The sequence below is a fragment of the Schistocerca nitens genome, chromosome 1 (assembly GCF_023898315.1).
Source record: "Schistocerca nitens isolate TAMUIC-IGC-003100 chromosome 1, iqSchNite1.1, whole genome shotgun sequence".
NCBI classification, from domain to species: domain Eukaryota; kingdom Metazoa; phylum Arthropoda; class Insecta; order Orthoptera; family Acrididae; genus Schistocerca; species Schistocerca nitens.
The window spans coordinates 198,826,272-198,848,402 of NC_064614.1; positions in this window are offsets into that span (position 1 = coordinate 198,826,272).

Consider the following 22,131-nt stretch of genomic DNA (forward strand, 5'->3'; position numbering starts at 1 on the left):
ACAATAATACTGTGTACAGAATTATAGTAATTCTTATGTATTTGATGTTGTATCATGCTGTAAATTTACCTGTTTCGAAGTGAGTAATGAAGCAACTTCTAATATGCTGCATGAAATATCTACAACTTGAAGAAGACATTTTCATCATATATGTAGCGTTTGTTATGTATAGGCCCGTATGTCTCGTTTTTACGGTCATCGATGTGTGGCAGAAAGAACATAGTATGTGTGTACTCGCCCGCCCGGCTTTCCGGATTGGGAAGGAGCGCCTGATCCCCGGCACGAATCCGCCCGGCGGATTTGTGTCGAGGTCAGGTGAGCCGGCCAGTCTGTGGATGGTTTTTAGGCGGTTTTCCATCTGCCTCGGCGAAGACGGGCTGGTTCCCCTTATTCCGCCTCAGCTACACTATGTCCGCGATTGCTGCGCAAACAAGTCCTCCACGTACAGGTACACCACCATTAAATGGTTCAAATGGCTCTGAGCACTATGGGATTTAACAGCGGAGGTCATCAGTCCCCTAGAATTCAGAACTATTTAAACCTAACTAACCTAAGGACACCACACACATCCATGCCCGAGGCAGGATTCGAACCTGCGATCGTAGCGCTCGCGCGGTTCCAGACTGAAGCGCCTACAACCGCTCGGCCACTACACCACTATTACTCTACCACGCAAACATAGGGGTTATACTCTGTCTGGTGTGAGACAGGGGGGGGGGGGGGGGTCCACCGGGGGCCGAACCGCACAGCAACCCTAAGAGAGTGGTTTTAGCCTTCGAGGTGTAATTACCCCCAGGTTGGGAACCGCTCATGTAGTTGGTCTGTTGGACTATGTGCAAAGAGCGAAAAGCTTCGCATCTGGCTGTCGTTCAGGAGGCGGATTCTCGTGGCCTATGGTAGAAACAGAGAGCCGTCAATAAATCGCACTGCGTCAACCACGCACCTGTTGCGCGTGGCCAAGACTTGGAGTCAGTCTGAACACCTCGCACCGTCGCCTTTTGTGCGTTGGCAAGCTGCGCCAAGGTGGGCAGCGACGTCACGTCGGCCTCGCCACTCTTTGGAGATAAAGTGGGTACGATAATATGGCTTCTTTGTGTGCGCTACTTACAGCCTGATTTCCGGCGCCAGAAAAAGCACTGAAGTGGCGCCTCTGTTTTGGCTCCAAAATTTTGGTTCAGTCAGTGAGTTTGCGACAGTTCGCCCAGCACGGGGCCCGAACGAAACAACCAATCGAAATAACATGATTTCAGTCAAGTACCAACTTCGCGAAGGATAAATGTGCATCGTGTACGTAGAGAGGAATAAGTCTGCTGTCTTTTCTCCTATTTTTATAAAATTTTGTGACATTTCTCGCCCGTCATTTTGGCAGTATGGTAGAGTCACATTTTTGAGGGGGTGGAAGCTGGGAAGGGAGAAAAAATATTTTTTGGGGTTGGTGACGGAGGTTAGAGCCACGCGGCTGGAAATCAACAGATGCAGGGGATGCCAGCCGTCCGCGGCTGTTTTGCAGCACTCTGCTCACTTGGAGCAGATGTAAGCTTCCGCAGTCCGCGGTAGCGCGATCCGTAATCTGAGCAGTTCGCTTCTCGCATGTTTTGTATGTGCAGACTAAGGGGCCGATTTGACTCCAATTTGGATTTGGGTTCTTTAATATTGCATCAGCGAGCAGCAGAGTTAAAGGATTCTCGGCGCTACAGCATCCGTGCAGTCTTGCTTCCATAGTGTTCCTCCTATAGTGTTCACCTCACCCATTTTGTTGACTTAATTCGAGACACAACTGATTTTATTGCACTGCTACCGTTTGTCTAATATTTGCGTCATTTAAGAGGAAATAAGATCCTACGAAAGGCAGATTACTTCTTATTAATAGGTGCTACAATTAAAAGTTAAAATTCTATTAAAGGCACTTTCTTTTGACTTACCTTGTTCAACTTCAAAGTAAGTAAAGATTTCGTTAAAAACGAACTTGACTTCCATTAACTTCCTTAATTAGTTCTGTAGCTCTCGTGCTTTGGTAGTTCGAAGATAACCTGATACAGTATCAACTTGAGCGTTGCTATGTCGTTGTTGTCATTTGCGTAAAGTGACCATATTGGACGACAGGACATCTTTGTTTCTCTAACTGCAGTAGAAGCACATTAAGCATACACTCTCTACCGCGTATTCGAAGGGTATAATTTAATATGACGACACTTCAGAGTTACCGAAATTCAAATACACTCCACTACGCCAGTGGAGGCAATATCCAGGAAGGGACATTCCAGCTGATTATCTTTCTAGAGGAGTTGCTTCAAAGACAGTACAACCATTATCTGCCTGGTAGAGTGGACCTACGTTGTTATCTAACGCCCATCTCAATGGCCATATGACTGTCACGAATTTCACACTCTTGCTTCCCCGTTGGAATATACTCTGAAGAACCAAAGAAGCTAGTACAACTGCCTAATATCGTATAGGGGCCCCGCAAGCACACAGAAGTACCGTAATACGACGTGGCAAGGACTCGACTAATGTCTGAAGTAGTGCTGGAGGGAATTGATACCATGAATCCTGGACGGCTTTCCATAAATGCGTAAGAGTACGAAGGGTGGAGATATCTTCTGAACAGCACGTTGCAATGCATCCCAGAGATGTTCAATAATGCTCATGTCTGGGGAGTTTGGTGGCCAGCGGAGGTGTTTGAACTCAGAAGAGTGTTACTGGAGACACTCTGTAGCAATTTCGGACGTTTAGGGTGTCGCATTGTCCTGCTGGAATTGCCCAAGTTAGTCGGAATGCACAATGGACATGAATGGATAGAGGTGATCAGACAGGATGCTTACGTGTCACCTGTTAGAGTCGTATCTAGAGGTATCAGGGGTCCCATATCACTCAAACAGCACACGCCCCGCACCATTACAGAGCCTCCACCAGGTTGAATGATCCCCTGTTGACATGCACGGTCCATGGATTCATGAGGTTGTCGGCCGGCCGAAGTGGCCGTGCGGTTAAAGGCGCTGCAGTCTGGAACCACAAGACCGCTACGGTCGCAGGTTCGAATCCTGCCTCGGGCATGGATGTTTGTGATGTCCTTAGGTTAGTTAGGTTTAACTAGTTCTAAGTTCTAGGGGACTAATGACCTCAGAAGTTGAGTCCCATAGTGCTCAGAGCCATTTGAACCAGAGCCATGAGGTTGTCTTCATATCCGTATACGCCCGTCCGCTCGATACAATTTGTAACGAGACCCCTCTGACCGGACAATACGTTTCCATTCATCATCAATTTAATATCGGTGTTAACGGACCCAAGCTAGTCGTAAAGCTTTGTCTCGTGCAATTATCAAGAGTACACGAGTGGGCCTTCGGCTCCGAAAGCCCATATCGTTGACGTTTCGTTGAATGGTTCGCACGCTGACACTGGTTGATCCCCCGCATTGAAATCTGTAGTAATTTGCGGAAGGGTTCCACTTCTGTCACGTTGAATGATTCTCTTCAGTCGTCGTTGATCTCGGTCTTGCACGATCTTTTTCCGGCCGCAGCGATGTTGGAGATTTGATTCTTTACCAGGTACACTCGTGAAATGGTCGTAGGGGAAAATCCCCACTTCATCACTACCTCGGAGATGCTGTGTCACATCGCTCGTGCGCCGATTATAACACCACGTTTAAACTCACTTAAATCTTCACCACCAGCCATTGTAGCAGCTGTAACCGATCTAACCGTTGCACCAGACACTTTTTATCTTATATAGGCGTTGCCTACCGCAGCGTCGTATTCTGCCTGTTTATCTATCTCTACATTTGAATACGCATGCCTATACCAGTTTCTTTGGCACTTCACAGAAAGTTTCGCAAGTTTCACTTCTCCAGAATATAAAGCCAGTAATAGATGCCACTAGATTTAGTTCTCACCGGAAACTTTTATATACAGCTGTATATATTCTTCACTGCCTAAGAAGACTAGACAACAGAGGAACTCTCCAGACTGAATTTATGAGGGGCGATGGAAAAGTTTCCGTTCGAAGACCGTACAGTCCAGAATCGGTACGCCAATCAGGAAAAATCGCCATGAGCATTTAGGAAATAATCCCACTGACACACCAGATTAAACATATCCGTCTCATAAAACATCGTGTCCTGCTGCATGAAGAAATCCGTAACTGCTGACTACACATCCTCGTTCGAGAGCAATCATCACCCTTGAAGGCCTTTTCTGAGGGACCAAAGGCGCGATAATCGCATGGCGAGAGATCAGGATTACAGGGCGGGCGCTCGAGTGTCTCCCTGTTGACTTGGCTTAACTTTTGCTGTACGACATTTGCGATGTGGGGATGTGCGTTAATCATGAAGCAGCAGCACCTCTTGTTGCAGTTTTCCCGGACGTTTCGCCTCAACTGCACGCTTATATACCAGCAACCGAGTCACGCAGGGTTGCATATACGCTGCAGCAACGTCCTCCAAAAGAAACTTTTCGACGGACCTTATACTTCAGAGGAAATGACAGCAGCTCGCATCTTTTGGATCAGGTCAGTACATACATAATGCTTCGTCCGAGAAATCACAGCATTACTGAAGAATCTATCACTGCCAAACGATTCAAAAATCTACCATAATTACATGGAGGCCTACTGTCGCTAGATCGTCTGCAACTCGAGAATTAACTCCCAAACTGAACTGACTCCAAAAGAGCAAAATCCATTCATCCTGGAAGGAAATCACAGTTTCACAATGGTGTTGATTAGTATTGCACACTCGCTTACACTATCTTGGGGTTCGAATTTTACATATCAAACATAGATCATTGAGCCGTGTGGCTCGATCAGCGATATTCCCGCCGCCGGTATGGGTCATCTTTCCGGCGTTGTGCGCAGAGCGCGCGCTGGCGCCACAAATCGGGCCGGTCGGGAGCGAGAGGAAAGGCTGAGGAAGAGGGAGTGATTTTGCTTTGGGATGCCGAGCAGGAATGGCGTCTTGGAAACTGTGGCGGACGGCTAAGATTCGGTGTCAACCAGCAAGCAGGGCACGTCCAGAATGGGCTGTTTATCCTGGTGACGGCGCCGTGGCAAATATCGCCAGCGTGGAAAGAGACTTTACTGGGAAGCCGTTGGTGTTGTTTTTCCGCTTGCTTCATGTCTCCTGGCATCGGGATCTGCAGCGGCTGGCTTCGTCGAACAAGCAAGAGGGTAAGGGCCTTACTTGTCCTGTAAATAGTGGTCGGAATCCACTAATCGGTTCTGTGCGGTTGACTGTATTTTCTTGGGCGGCCGTCGCTATTCCTACTGAGTCTGGCCTTCAATGTGTCGATTTTAATTGCTTTAATACCTAATGTGTAAGGTGTATGTGGTGTGATCATTAGCATCTACGAGGGCCTGGAGTGCTGAGACATTCCGTTGTAGATCCCTACTGTCAAGGTTTAACCGTCATTGAAAACAGTTTGCTGGTCCCTGTTTGAGTACCGCCTGATCATTGTATTCGTATCACACTACGAAGTTAAGATCCCTGGATATATTTATCTCTGAATTGTAGTAACATTACTGTTACGTTTCTGTTTGTCAGTCCATTGTAGATACCCACTAGTTCTGGGATTTTCTCGTGCCCCTTCGTGAGAGTTGCTGCTCCCTTCTGGAGGTCCATGTCGAGACTGTATTGGAAACAGCTGAACGGGCGGGCGTCCGTTTTCTGAGCGTAGTTGTTGAATCTCACGAGCTTGTTTGCTCAAATGAAATTTTATGTTATATGCTAAATTAACTGAATTATTTTGGTAATAACAATCACTGTCGAAATGAAAGAGTACATTACTTATAAAATTTAACTCATTTCAGTAAATGTGTAATAGGACATAAGTGCCGCGTTTTTATGAGTGTTTCAAATTGACTATTTTATTTTCAGCTGAATGATAAATTTTAAATATGTGTGGTAGTTTTAAACATGTGATGGTTTTATTTGTCAAGTTTTCTTGTTTAAAGGTACCAAATAAAATGTTAGGTGCAACTTTGATTGTGATTGTCTGATGTGTTACTTTGGTCCAGTCCTACCACCCTACAGCCTATTGTGCTGAGTTTGTGTCGTTGCGTAAAACGTGTAATTACATGTTGTCTCGACACTTCAATCATTATTTTGGACTTTTCACGCCCTTAATGCTACAAGATCTGTCCTCCGTCACTGTCTACCATGCAAAATTGTACTCTGCGTTGCAGGTCAGGTAATAGAGGCCTCACTGCCTACAGACGGGGTGACGCCAGACAAAGCCTCTGACGTCTCTGTGATCGATTTTGCAGAATCTTTGTCCTTTCAAAAAGGAAGCTTTATTACCAAGTGTTACGCTGTTCTGTTTAACTGCGCAGTGGCAAGCCATCAACCTTGAGACCGTTACCGCCGTAGCTGCAGATAAATTCTTATTAGCCATGTAAAGATTTGCTAGCAGACTAGGCGACCACATACTCGTACAATTTACAGTGACAACGGTAAGACCTTTCCGACAGCTAACTGAGAAAACTCGGAACTTTGGACGATTCTTACATCTGATCTAACCCACCATTACATCGGCCAAAGAAGTATCACCTGGAAGTTCATCGCCCCACGTGCAGCGTGGTTGGGAGGCTAGTGGGAGAGAATGGTTGGTTCAGTGAAACGATACCTTCGTAAAGTACTCGGGTGAAGCACTAGGGACGAGGAGAGACTTCGGGCTGTTCCTTTAGGGATCGAAACCGCACTCATCTCAAGACCTGTCCCCTAGAATGATGAGGTGCTGACAAAGGCGCACTTCCTGGTAGCAGCAAGGCTGAAGCCTTATTACTTCATCGAGAGGGATAGAGCCCTCAAAGTCAACTGGCTTAATAAAAGAGCTCGAGGCCCAACAGAAACTATCTACTTACTGCTACTCCGGAGCTTTCACGAAGTTTAGAACGTTGGTAGAAGCTATAAGAATAGCATCAGCGACATCGTCCTTCTTCAAAATGAGGTTTTGCCCCGACATACATGGGAAAGGCCAAGGGTAAAGGACTTAAGAATTGTCCGAGACGAGTTTATAAGATTGTTATTCTCACAATTCTGGAATGCAGGGAGATTACTAGGCCAAAGCAACATCGTTGGAGATTTCCAAGGCGGACAGGATGCCGCAGCACAGTATAATTATACAAACTGACGGAAACAAGTCAGAACACCAAAAAATAATAAATGTAGAGTAATAAAATTACGGGAATACATTTGTTTAGGTAACATGTTTAAGTGATTAACGTTGCAAGATCACAGATTAATGTAAACGCGAAAACACCATTGCAAAGTTGAAATTCTGGAACACTAATAATCGGTGTAACCGCCAGAATGTTGAAAGCCAGCAGCAAACGTGCACGAATTGTGTCGTATAGGTGCCAGATGTCCGTGTGTGAGGTAGATTCAAATGGCTATAAGCACTATGGACTTAACATCTGAGGTCATCAGTCACCTAGACTTAGAACTACTTAAACCTGACTAATCTAAGGACATCACACACATCCATGCCCGAGGCAGGATTCGAACCTGCGACCGTAGCAGCAGCGCGGTTCAGGACTGAGGCGCCTAGAACAGCTCAATCACAGCGGCCGACTGCGTGAGGTAGTGTTCCATGCCAGTGGCACTTGGTCGGTCATTACAAAGACAATTAATGGTGGTTGTGGTTGACGCTGGAGCTGTCGTCCGATGATGCCCCCATATGTGCTCGACTGGAGACAGATCTGGAGACCGAGCATGCCAAGGCAACACGTCGACAGTCTGTAGAGCATGTGTGGTTACAATAGTGACACGTGGGCGGACGTCTTCCTGTTGGAAAACACTCCCTGAGATGCTGTTCATGAATGGCAGCACAACAGGTCGAATCACCGGGCTGACGTACAACCACGAAAGTGCTCCAGCTGTCATGCAAAATCGCACCACAAAGCATAACTCTAGTTGTAGGCCCAATGTGTCTAACAAGGGGAGGCCGCCAATTGTGAAATTCAGATTCGATTCATACTGCGCATAATAAAAGCTCATGGCCAGAGGTGTAATGTGGCAAAGCACCAAGATGCACTTCTCAGCCGTTGTCATGAAAATCGACAGTTAAAAGAAACCGTTGCGGTGAAATACTCTCTACGATTATTAGTTTTCTACAGCGTCGTGGCGCAGCGGTAAGCGCTCGGGTTCGTAATCCGAAGGTCGCCGGATCGAATCTCACGCCATGCAACCTTTTTTTTTTAGTATTTGTTTTTTGTAATTCAAATGTGTATACACACACACACACACATATATATATATATATATATATATATATATATATATATATATATATATATATATATATATAATTCCCGGCAATCAGTTGCAACGATTATGCATATAATAAGTTGTTGAACGTCGTTTGTCGTGAAAAAACTGGCGACTTCGAAGATCATTATGTTTTCCGCAAACAAAGTAGTATTTCAGAAATGTTACTAATTGTCTTCATAATGTTAAACACGTATAGTTAACGGAAGACGTAGGAACGATATTCCGAAACGAATACGTATAGCGTAAGACAAACGTTCGAATTGGAATAGAGACCCCACGAACACAAATTTGGTGTGGCAGGTATGAAATATAAACTCCGTTACTAGCTCGTTACACTTGAAGGACAGATGTTGAATGGGCCGAAACGAGCTGCCGCATAACAGCGTAGTAACCTGCTAACTTCGAAAGAAGGTAGATGCGGTCCCTAGCGCAAATCAGTGCGGACGTGAGAGCTTTGGTACACCCTGTTAAACAAACGGAAAAATGGAGGCGGTACAATTGGAGAGCGATCCGCCTTCACCAACATGCATAAGTAATTCATTAATAGTTTTTATACCAAAGCTCTCACGTCCGCACTGATTTGCGCTAGGGACCGCATCTACCTTCTTTCGAAGTTAGCAGGTTACTACGCTGTTATGCGACAGCTCGTTTCGGCCCATTCAACATCTGTCCTTCAAGTGTAACGAGCTAGTAACGGAGTTTATATTTCATACCTGCCACACCAAATTTGTGTTCGTGGGGTCTCTATTCCAATTCGAACGTTTGTCTTACGCTATACGTATTCGTTTCGGAATATCGTTTCTACGTCTTCCGTTAACTATACGTGTTTAACATATATATATATATATATATATATATATATATATATATATATATATATATATATATATATATATATATATTACAAAAATATAATAATAAAAAAAATTGCATGACGCGAGGTTCTATTCGGCGACCTTCGGATTACGAACCCGAGCGCTTACCACTGCGCCACGACGCTGTAGAAAATGGTTCAAATGACTCTGAGCACTATTGGACTTAACATCTATGGTCATCAGTCCCCTACGACGCTGTAGAAAATAATTAATCGTGGAGAGTAGTTCACCGCAACGGTTTCTTTTAACTGTCGATTTTCTCGACAACGGCTAAGAAGTGCATCTTGGTGCTTTGCCACAATACACCTCTGGCCATGAGCTTTTATTATGCGCAGCGTGAATCGAATCTGAATTTCACAATTGGCGGCCTCCCCTTGTAAGACAAGTGATTGCAGGCGCTCGCATGGCCTCCTCCTGACCAGCACACTGGTATCACTGGTACGAGGCAGAACCGGCTTTCATCAGAAAACACAACAGATCTCCACTCCACCCTGCCATGACGTCTCTCTTAACATCACTGAAGGCGCAAACGGCAGTGGTTTGGGACCAGTAGAATCCACGCTACAGGGCATCGGGCTTATAACGCTACAGGGCATCTGGCTCCGAGCTATCATTGAACTAATCGATTTGAAACAGTTCGTTGTGTCACTGTGGTGCTAACTGCTACTCGAATTGCTACTTCAGTCGCAGTACGACACACCACAGGCATACGCCGAAATCGAAGGTCTCGCCTGTCGGTAGTGCCACGGGCCATTCGGAGAGCCCTGTCATCTTGCGAACGCTGCCAGCCATCATTTGCTCCAGCTCCAGCGTCAACTACAACCACCATTAATTGTCTTTGCAATGACCGACAAAGTGCCACTGGCATGGAACACTACCCCACGCAGTCGGCCGCTGTGATTGAGCTGTTCTAGGCATCTGGCTTCGAGCTATCATTGAACTAATCAATTTGAAACAGTTCGTTGTGTCACTGTGGTGATAACTGCTACTCGAATTGCTACTTCAGTCGCAGTACGACACACCACAGGCATACGCCGAAATCGAAGGTCTTGCCTGTCGGTAGTGCCACGGGCCATTCGGAGAGCCCTGTCATCTTGCGAACGAAAATGGCTCTGAGCACTATGCGACTTAACTTCTGATGTCATTAGTCGCCTAGAACTTAGAACTAATTAAACCTAACTAACCTAAGGACATCACACACATCCATGCCCGAGGCAGGATTCGAACCTGCGACCGTAGCGGTCGCGCGGTTCCAGACTGAAGCGCCTAGAACCGCTCGGCCACCACGGCCGGCTACTTGCGAACGCTGCCAGCCATCATTTGCAGTGGCTACATTCCTGCCAAGTCCTCCTGAAATAACGTGGAAGAAAGATCGAGCTTTCATGGCCTATTACACGACCTCGTTCAATCTCAGTGAGCTATTGATAACGGTTTCTTCGTCGTCTTGAAGGCATTCTCGACTAACTCGCTACGTCCGATCTCAAAGGTAACCGCCACGGAGCGTATTTAAGGCAAACCTGATTTACATCCTCATAGTGTCGCTACTAGCACTATCCTTATGCAACTATCGCAAAATCTGAATAGACGTCATCTTTCAGATGTGGAAACACATCTACGAACTTTCCTTTATCTTGCACAACTCCTTTTTCTACGTCAGTTTGTTTGATGTCTTAGTATGACTCTTTCTCTCTTCATTATAAATAAAGATTCTTGTTGTTGTGAATGTAAGCGGCGCTTGTTACTTATTTACTTGGAGCTACACGCAATACCTGTTGATAGCTCTCATTATTGTGTGTCAATAAAAAGCCATTTGTGTTCCACAGGAACGATATTTTCTGAATTCATGCACGTCTTCATCTTCGATACTGTGACGGAAATCTCTTCTACTACATGCACTTTGCTTTCCATATTTTGATATGTGGTAGTGTGGACTAAAACAAGGTAAAAGTGCAGTAAACATGAGCTCAAAACTGCTTTAAGAGTTATGAGCAAGTGCTCATATTCGCTGCTGTGGAACACGTCTCTTCTTCTGAACAAGTTCTCATAGCTCTTAAAATATGCACATTAAGAGTCCATATTTACTCGGCGACTTTTTCTTGTTTTAGACCAACATGTGGAAAGCAAAGAGCTTGCAGACGAAGAGATTTGCCTCACAGTGTCAGAGATGAATAGGTGCTTATACTTAGTAAGGTATGCATTTTAGCGCCCATGTATACTACATTTTTTGTTTCGAGTGATCGTTTCTGTTACATTCCTGGATATTGAACGTTCTTCCAGGGACACCCTGTACTTTCCAACATCATTCTGCAAATAGCTAACGCTCCATCTAGTAGCTCATAACAAGGCACTATATACGCACCTGGGAAAGGTAGATCGTCCTTCCTTGTTGCGAGGGTCCTACAATCGTCGCCGAATGCCACATCTCTGTCGCCAAATGCCTCGATGTCACCATTCTTGATCATCCTCTTCCATTCCTCTCGTTTCCGTCGCTTATTGGAAACCTATTAACCACACCTTCCGTGGTTTTCCTCTTCTTCTCCTTCCAGGAGGTTGCCATGAAATTACTCTCTTGGGCCGTCTGTCTTCTTCCATTCTCTTGACGTACCCAAACCATCCTCGCTGTCTTCCTTCTACTTCTACAATTATAGCTCTGTGTCGTTTCTCTTATTTCCTCATTTCGTACTTGGTCAAATCATGAAATTCTCAAGTGGTCGGTTTCTTAACCTCTAAGTCTCTTTTTATTTCTTTCTGTGAGTTCCCAGTACTTAGTCCCATACGTTGTTACTGGTTCCACGATGCATTTGTATAAATGAAGTTTTGCCCCTAAGCTCATTTTTGATGACCAGAGCCGCGCGGGATTAGCCGAGCGGTCTTAGGCGTTGCAGCCATGGACTGTGCGGCTGGTCCCGGCGGAGGTTCGAGTCCTCCCTCGGGCATAGGTGTGTGTGTTTGTCCGTAGGATAATTTAGGTTAAGTAGTGTGTAAGCTTAGGGACTGATGACCAAAGCAGTGAAGTCCCATAAGTTTTCACACACATTTGAACATTTTCTTTTTTGAGGACCAGAGTACAGGGTTTAACATTTGGATAGCCACCCTTCTCTACCTGATCCGTCCCTGGATATCTCTGTCACATCTTGCATCACGTGGTAGGATACCACCCAGCTACTTGACTCTTTACACACTTAATAAGATGTCCATCAATTCCCAGGTTACTTCCCTCTTCCCCGCAACATAGATATTCCGTCTTCTCAAAATTAATTTTCAAACCCCACTTTTTATACCTTTCGATCAACTTCCTGAGCATGTAAGACATATCCCTCTTCATCGTTTGCAGCAACGACCTGGTCATCGGCATAGAAAACTGTGTACATACTGTTTCCTACTTCAACGCCCATGCCCACGCACGCTTGTGAGTTACTGTACCAAAAACCTTCAGGAAATCTAGACATACGAAATCATTTTGAAGTCCATTATCGATATAACTCAACACTTCGTGCGAGTAAAGAACTACAGTGTGTTTAAAATTAGTTACGACTTTTGACAGTTCAGTACGGAGCACGTGGTCGGTAGCGTAGTTGCCAGCTGATTACGGCAGCTCGCTCGACTGCGTGAACCGCAAGCCGCGCAAACCGGCCGATCTGCGATCTTTTTCAAATGATTCTAAAGAAATTATTCCGTAATGAACTCTGATTCTCGCTCATCTTATAGCTTCATTCGTTAGCTTCCTGATGAACTGCCTATCATTTCGTTAATGGTCATAATTATTTATTTTTATTTATTTATTTATTTATTGTTCCGTGGGACCAAATTAAGGAGAAATCTCCATGGTCATGGAACGAGTCAATACATGAAATTATAACACGATATTAGAAACAGATAAAATGAAATATAGAAAAAAAACATATTCAGGTGACAAGTCATAAGTTTAAATGAAGACAATCAACAATGTAACACTGGAATTTGCTTAATTTTTTAGCTCTTCCAGGAGCTCCTCGACAGAATAGAAGGAGTGAGCCATGAGGAAACTCTTCAGTTTAGACTTAAAAGAGTTTGGGCTACTGCTAAGATTTTTGAGTTCTTGTGGTAGCTTATTGAAAATGGATGCAGCAGAATACTGCACTCCTTTCTGCACAAGAGTCAAGGAACTGCATTCTACATGCAGATTTGATTTCTGCCTAGTATTAACTGAGTGAAAGCTGCTAACTCTTGGGAATAGGCTAATATTGCTAACAACAAACGACATTAAAGAAAATATATACTGTGAGGGCAATGTCAGAATTCCCAGATTTTTGAATAGGGGTCGACAAGAGGTTTTCGAACTTACACCACATATAGCTCGAACAGCCCGTTTTTGAGCCAAAAATACCCTTTTTGAATCAGAAGAATTACCCCAAAAAATAATACCATACGACATAAGCGTATGAAAATATGCGAAGTAGACTACTTTTCGTGTTGAAGTGTCACTTATTTCAGATACTGTTCTAATGGTAAATAAAGCAGCATTTAGTTTCTGAACAAGATCCTGAACATGGGCTTTCCACAACAGCTTACTATCTATCCGTACGCCTAGGAACTTGAACTGTTCCGTCTCGCTTATAACATGCCCACTCTGTCTGATTAAAATGTCAGTTCTTGTTGAATTGTGAGTTAGAAACTGTAAAAACTGAGTCTTACTGTGATTTAGCATCAAATTATTTTCCACAAGCCACGAACTTATTTCATGAACTAAATTATTTGTTACTGTTTCAATATTACACACAAGATCCTTCACTATCAAGCTGGTGTCATCAGCAAACAGAAATATTTTTGAATCACCTGTAATACTAGAAGGCATATCATTTATATAAATAAGAAACAGCAGTGGCCCCAGCACCGACCCTTGGGGAACGCCCCACTTAACAGTGCCCCATTGGGACTGAACATCACTACCACTCTCAATATTGCGGAGAATTACCCTCTGCTTTCTGTTCTTAAAGTAAGAGGCGAACCAATTGTAAGCTACTCCCCTTACTCCATAATGGTCCAACTTCTGCAGTAAGATTTTGTGGTCAACACAGTCAAAAGCCTTCGTTAAATCAAAGAAAACACCTAGCGTTCGCAACCTTTTATTTAATCCGTCGAAAACCTCACAGAGAAAAGAGAATATAGCATTTTCAGTTGTTAAACCATTTCTAAAACCAAACTGAACATTTGACAGCAAATTATGTGAATTTAAATGCTCCAGTAACCTTGTATATACAACCTTCTCGATAACTTTAGCAAACACCGATGGCATAGAAATAGGTCTAAAATTGTCAACATTATCAATGTCTCCCTTTTTATAAAGTGGCTTCACTACCGAGTATTTTAATCGATCAGGAAACCGACCACTCCTAAAGGAAAAGTTACAGATATGGCTAAGTACTGGGCTAACATACATAGAACAATACTTCAGTATTCTGCTAGATACCCCGTCATATCCATGAGAGTTCTTGGTCTTTAGTGATTTAATTATTAACTCAATCTCCCTCTTGTCAGTATCATGGAGGAGCATTTCAGGTAACAGTCTCGGAACACTTTTTTCTAAGAGCGCTATATGATCCCCTGTTGGATTATTATGATACTTCAATATTAGGTAAACTACTGCACGAAATTCTTAAAGTTTGCAGTAAAAAACGTGGGTCACTATGAGTATACGTTTGGTTCGTGTTAGTTCATACGTTGTGCCGTATGAAATTTAGATAAAATATTGAATTAATCTTTAAACTTTAAAGGATATCGCTATCTGTCTCCAACGTCGAGAAAATGGAATCTGCATAAAGGGCTCCATCAAGAACGCACGCTCCAGTAAACAAACCAGAATTAAACATTCATAAATCCCTTGTATCTCACAAACGATCTCAGATATCAAAATTAGATTTTGGCAAATGATATCATGCAAAGAAGAGAGTATTTTACTATATGAGTGATACGTGAAACTTATATATCTACCGCTGTATTCAAGAAACTACAGTTTTAGATGGAATATTGTTACTTTTAAGGTCCATAAATATCTGGTGAAACGAAAATTGCTGCGGGTTTTGCAGCAGTGTAAGTGAAGAAGTTAAACGTTTATTTTTATACTGAAAACGGGCTTTCTCATAACTATTAACCTGACTTATCCTCAGTTGCTAGTTTAATAACATTGTTTTAGGATTCTGTTTCTTAAACTGCTTCGCTACACCAAGGATATCTACTTCTAAGTTATTCATGTTGGCAGTTGTTCTTGATTCGAATTCCATTTATTTGTCTTCTTCTGTGAAGGAATTTCGAACAACCATGAATAGTAACTCTGCTTTAGTGGCGTTGTCATCAATAACATCACCACTATTACAGCGCAGTGAAGGTATTGATTGCGTCTCACCACTGGTGTACTTTACATACGACCAAAACCTCTTTGGGTTTCCTACCAGATTTAGATACACAGTTTCGTTGTGGAAACTATTAAAAGCATCTCGTACTGAAATTCGCGCTACATTTCGAACTTCTGTAAAACTTCGCCAACTTGGGAATTTTGCGTTCTTTTAAATTTTGTTTCGTGTACCTTGGGGGTAAGTACCATCTCTTATTAATTTTACAAGGTGCTACTCCAGGTGGGTGCAAAATGAATATGCACAACGGAAAATAATAAACGCTAAGATGAAGATTTGGCCCTGTCTGACTACCCCCTGAAGCAGATCTTCGGATCTCTTAATTCTATAAATTACAATCTAAACTTAAATGAATGATGAAGGCAAATAATCCTACTAAATGATAAAGTTGTTCATGCTTGTATATTAATTGTAGATTTAAAAAACCTTTATATTACAAAGTTTACATTTCCTAAGTAATGTTACTAATCAATTGCCCAACTCTGCCCCTTATTATGACTGCGCGGCCTAATATCAATAACGCGAAATGACTGACATCATCTAGTACCAAACACTAGAAGACACTACTTTCAAAGATGATCTACGGTGGTGTGGAACCTCAGTGGAAATAAACTAACGTGATCACAGCTGTTTAGCTTTTATAGTCCTAATAATCCGAAGCAGTTTGCGATATCACCGTATGTACTGCGTCCGGTGCGTCGAAGTGGTGGTTCTCGTACTCGTCTGCGACGATGGAAGAACTCCAGCCACAAATAAACTCTTTCAAACACTAGGCCAACAGAAGGCAGTCCTCTGACTAATACACTCTAATACTGTCTTCTCCTCACTGTGTTCTACAGACGAGAAACGCGAACTTCCAACCAGAAGGATAGAGTTCAGATAACGTCTCAACGTAAGTATAGGCAGAGGAAGTGCTCTCAATTACTGAAGCTGGCTCCGTACTCAACGACGACTTCCAACCCGGAGGTGAAGTCCAGAATCGTATAGGTTCGCAACAGTACAGTGCCTAACTGTTCTAACTATAAACTATCCGGAGAGCAAAGACAGCAAGTCCGTCCATACCAATAAAGCTGATATCGAGCGACCGTCACACACGGGCGCTCACAGCGGAAGACGCCGTCTCTCCACTGCTGTCTTCCCAGCAAGGTTCGGATCCCCACCCTCGTAATTCCGAAAACGAATCATATTACCGAAACCATGGAATATTCTCCCTCTCTACAGATTCTTCCGAACGCTGCCCAACCATATTTTAGTCTTTTGTCGTCCAGCGCGGAAAGTTTGCGAGGAAATACCTATACTCATACAATGGTACGCTTCTGAGTAAAAATCCGCGAAAATAACCCAGTCTGCGTGATTTCCAAGGTGCCACTTCTTCGTTCCTCTCACCTGCGTCTGCGATTTGCAGAGTCCGGAAGTATTATCCAGTTATCCTTCCGGTCCTACTACAATAGCGGCCGGCCGTCACTCTACTGTGCTCCAGAGCTCAGGTGCCACGACGTCCGTCTGACTACTTTCTGTGTTTAAGCAGAACCAACACCTGTGCGGACCTTCCACCCACAGCTTGAGTTCTGCCTGCCGTTTCATCTCCACTGACGTTCCAGAGTATCGGCAATCATTCATTATGGCGTTTTTATAATATAGACACTCTGTCACCTTTCTTGCAATAAGCGTTAACAGTCATTTACAAGGCATACGTGACATTGTCAGTCTCCTTTAAATATCCATATATACGATGTACAACCTATCAAATGATACCTAATTGTGGTTGTAGTTCACGGCAAAGTATGTGGATGAGTGCTTGCAAGGTGCGAAAATATAGCCACCTTACAATTTATTTGGTAAATATTTCTCAATTGCCTTTCCAACCTCCTCATGATTCCGTTTCACACATTTGCTCCCACTTCCAACTTTACTGTCCTCCAATCCTTTCCATTATTTTATTGTACTTCTTCGTGTTCCCTCTGCTACTTCGCCCCCACTCCTCTCCGACCCTCTTCTTCCCCCTCCTTCTGTCCCTCCTTATCACTTTTCCCCGGCAAGGCTGCACACTGTCACAGTACTTATTCAGTCTGTATGCAGAACATGTTATGAGGAATGCGAGGCTAGATGAAGGAGAAACAGGAATTAAAATAGCTGGAATAAATGTAAACAACCTCAGGTACACGGATGATACGATCCTGTTGTCAGAAAGTGAAGAAGAATTGAGAACACTTTTGCTGAAGGTGAAAGACGAAAGTGAAAAGGACGGTCTTAGGCTGAATAGGAATAAAACGAAAATTATGGCAACTATACCTACCAATTCGTGGGAGAAACCATGGAGGTAGTGATCACATTCAGTTATCTCGGTCCCCAGATCTCTGCTGATAGCGACTGCAGCCATGAAATCCGGAAACGCCTGTTGCTCGGTAGACAGGCGATGTCAAACCTTGACAAGGTTATAAGGTCCAGAGATATAACACTAGCAACAAAGATCCGTATTGTGAGGGCTATGGTCTTTCCAGTTGTGATGTAAGGATGTGAGACCCGGAGCATTAGAAAGGCTGAATTGACTCCTTCGAATTGTGGTGTTGGAGGAAACTTCTTAGAGTTCCATGGACTGAAAAGAGAACCAACAGATCAATATTGGAGCAAATAAAACCAGATTTCTCCCTGGAAGGTCTAATGTTAAAACAAAAGCTCACCTACTTTGGACACACAATGCCTCGCTGGAAAAATTGAAGGAACTAGAAGAAGAGGACGTCAGAGGATGAGATGAGTCGATGGCATCACAGAAGCAATGTGTTCCAACCTGGAAGGTCTACGGGAGAAAGGGCAAGACAGGAAAAAGTGGCGTGATTTGGTTCATGGGGTTGTAACGCCGGAAATGCATATCCTCCTATTTCCATCTATTGTACCATAAATTTTTTTCCTTATTTTGTTACCTGAAGATATGGCATTTCTGTGTCTTTGTTTTACTATATATATATATATATATATATATATATATATATATATATATATATATATATATATATATATATATTTGTCGATGTATACTTGGTTTGTTTTGTAAATATTATTTGTATTTTTACACTGGAAAACTATGCTATCGAATGATGGTCGTGTGGAGAACAAAAGTGTTTAGGATCTTTGGTAGTATGAACTCTGCAGCCTGGAGCGTGCGCAGAGCAGAGTCTGGCTGAAGTAAGGCGGTGGAGCAGGTGTGTTGTGTGACGCTCCCGCGAGCTGCCGCGCTTTCGGGGTTTGGCAGCATGTAATTGCGCTCGACTTGCTATGATACGAGGGCTATTCCGAAAGTAAGGTCCGATAGGTCGCGAAATGGAAACCACGGTAAAAATCAAAAATGTTTTATTTGCAACAGTTAGATACACCTTGCAGCTACTTATCTCCATAGTCGCCGACCCGACTTAGACGTGTATCGTAGCGTTGTACCAACTTTCCCATACCCTCGCTATAGAAGGCAGCCGCCAGTGCTCTCCGCCAATTCTCTACGCTGGCCTACGGCTCGTTGTCTTGTGCCGAAATGTTGTCTTCATAACCAGCGGTTCATGTGACCAGAGCTGAAACTCAGAGGGAGACAATTACGGGCTGTATTGTGGGTACTCTCACATTTCCATTTGAAAACGATGCAGGAGCATCTTCATTGCCCCTGCAGAATGCGGCTGAGAATTGTCTTGAAGACGAAACAGCACGACAGTTATGTAATGTTAGCTGCATAGCTTCAGGGGAAATTTCTCACCAGGCCCCCGTACTTGGCGGCAGACACTATTTTCTAGACATCTTTACGCACTTACTGCGAGCTCAGAAATGAGAAGAGCGACGTGATGCTAACGGGGGTTATACTAGAGACACTACCCAACACATCTGTGCAAAGCTTTATCGGATTTTCATAGTCGTTTCCATTTCGTGACCGATCGGACCTTACTTTCGGAATAGCCCTCGTAGTTTCTGACACGTTGTCGCGGACGGGAAGCATTAGCTGGCGCACATCAAGAGCCCGTTTCGCCTGGTGACCGTGTCGAGAAGAAGGTGCGCCAACATCCAGCTTCTGCAACAGCGACGGCCGACAATGAGTGACTGTCGCCACCTCCCCGATCGACGACTGCAAACCTTCAGTCAACCAACAAGGAAGACTAAAAGCACGTAAAGTTTTAGAACTGTATGGCAGACCTCAGCTTTTAAAACTGTTGCATCAAAAAAAATACAGCAACTTAGCATTGTTGCTCTTCGTCCCAATTGCATTACCAGGCAGGGCCCCTTCCTTTTCTGGAATGAACCCGCGTGTCGTTGAAATTCATACGCCAGCATTAAAGTAATACCATTCCATTTCACTGCTTTAATTTCAAAGTTCAGTTAAAGTATTCATAGCTGGCTACAATATTTATATTACACAAGCAAAAATTAAGAGTGCGAGTTTTGTTACCATATTTTAGCTTACCTGTGACTACAGCTCAGGTTGGTACGTACTAAATTTCACTATTTTTAAATGTTCAGAATCATTTAATTCAAGTTCAAAGTTAAATCTCTTATTTCTAAATTGTGTAGATTCAAGTAGCTTTTGAAATGATTGTTGAGGTAGCCCAAGACTGACCTTATTTTATTGAATTTCGTAGTGCTTCAGAAACAAAGTTCACTATTAATTTCAGTCACTAAATTAACTTTCAATTTTCCGGTTTTATTAATTCTTTTGCCCGCATCTCGTGGTCGTGCGGTAGCGTTCTCGCTTCCCACGCCCGGGTTCCCGGGTTCGATTCCCGGCGGGGTCAGGGATTTTCTCTGCCTCGTGATGGCTGGGTGTTGTGTGCTGTCCTTAGGTTAGCTAGGTTTAAGTAGTTCTAAGTTCTAGGGGACTTATGACCACAGCAGTTGAGTCCCACAGTGCTCAGAGCCATTTGAACCATAATTCTTTTGCTAAATTACGTCAGAGTGTAGCGAAATTTATTACTTCTGACAAACATTCATTTTTCACACAATACGTGACAACATTCAGTTGCCACGCTTTGAGTGCTAAATATATGTGCATTAATCTTTCATTTTCAGTTATTATAGTAGTTGTCCATGGGACAGGCGACCGTAATTTTTCCCCAAAATCTCAAATATCTAATTAACCCCCCATTAATTGTTAACGTAACGACCGCACATTTACTTTCTTTGTTAACTTTACCCCTTTTCAAAATTAATTTCCACCAATTTCATTTGCATTTTTCCTTTCATTTAGATGTAACCCTTTCCACCCTCTTTGCCGACAGAAAAGCAACTGGAATCACTCAACAGAGGAAAGTCCACTGAACCTGACGAGATACCAATTCGACTCTACACAGAGTACGCGAAAGAACTTGCCCCCCTTCTAACAGCCGTGTACCGCAAGTCTCTAGAGGAACGGAAGGTTGCAAATGATTGGAAAAGAGCACAGGTAGTCCCAGTCTTCAAGAAGGGTCGTCGAGCAGATGCGCAAAACTATAAACCTATATCTCTGACGTCGATCTGTTGTAGAATTTTAGAACATGTTTTTTGCTCGCGTATCATGTTTTTGGAAACCCAGAATCTACTCTGTGGGAATCAACATGGATTCGGGAAACAGCGATCGTGTGAGACCCAACTCGCTTTATTTGTTCATGAGACCCAGAAAATATTAGATACAGGCTCCCAGGTAGATGCTATTTTCCTTCACTTCCGGAAGGCGTTCGATACATTTCCGCACTGTCGCCTGATAAAGTAAGAGCCTACGGAATATCAGACCAGCTGTGTGGCTGGATTGAAGAGTTTTTAGCAAACAGAACACAGCATGTTGTTATCAATGGAGAGACGTCTACAGACGTTAAAGTAACCTCTGGCGTACCACAGGGGAGTGTTATGGGACCATTGCTATTCACAATATATATAAATGACCTAGTAGATAGTGTCGGAAGTTCCACGCGGCTTTTCGCGGATGATGCTGTAGTATACAGAGAAGTTACAGCATTAGAAAATTGCAGCGAAATGCAGGAAGATCTGCAACGGATAGGCACTTGGTGCAGGGAGCGGCAATTGACCCTTAACATAGACAAATGTAATGTATTGCGAGTACATAGAAAGAAGGATCCTTTATTGTATGATTATATGATAGCGGAACAAACACTGGTAGCAGTTACTTCTGTAAAATATCTGGGAGTATGCGTGCGGAACGATCTGCAGTGGAATGATCATATGAAATTAATTGTTGGTAAGGCGGGTGCCAGGTTGAGATTCATTTGGAGAGTCCTTAGAAAATGTAGTCCATCAACAAAGGAGGTGGCTTACAAAACACTCGTTCGACCTATACTTGAGTATTGCTCATCAGTGTGGGATCCGTACCAGATCGGGTTGACGGAGGAGATAGAGAAGATCCAAAGAAGAGTGGCGCGTTTCGTCACAGGGTTATTTGGTAACCGTGATAGCGTTACGGAGATGTTTAGCAAACTCAAGTGGCAGACTCTGCAAGAGAGGCGCTCTGCATCGCGGTGTAGCTTGCTCTCCAGGTTTCGAGAGGGTGCGTTTCTGGATGAGGTATCGAATATATTGCTTCCCCCTACTTATACCTCCTAGGAGATCACGAATGTAAAATTAGAGAGATTCGAGCGCGCACGGA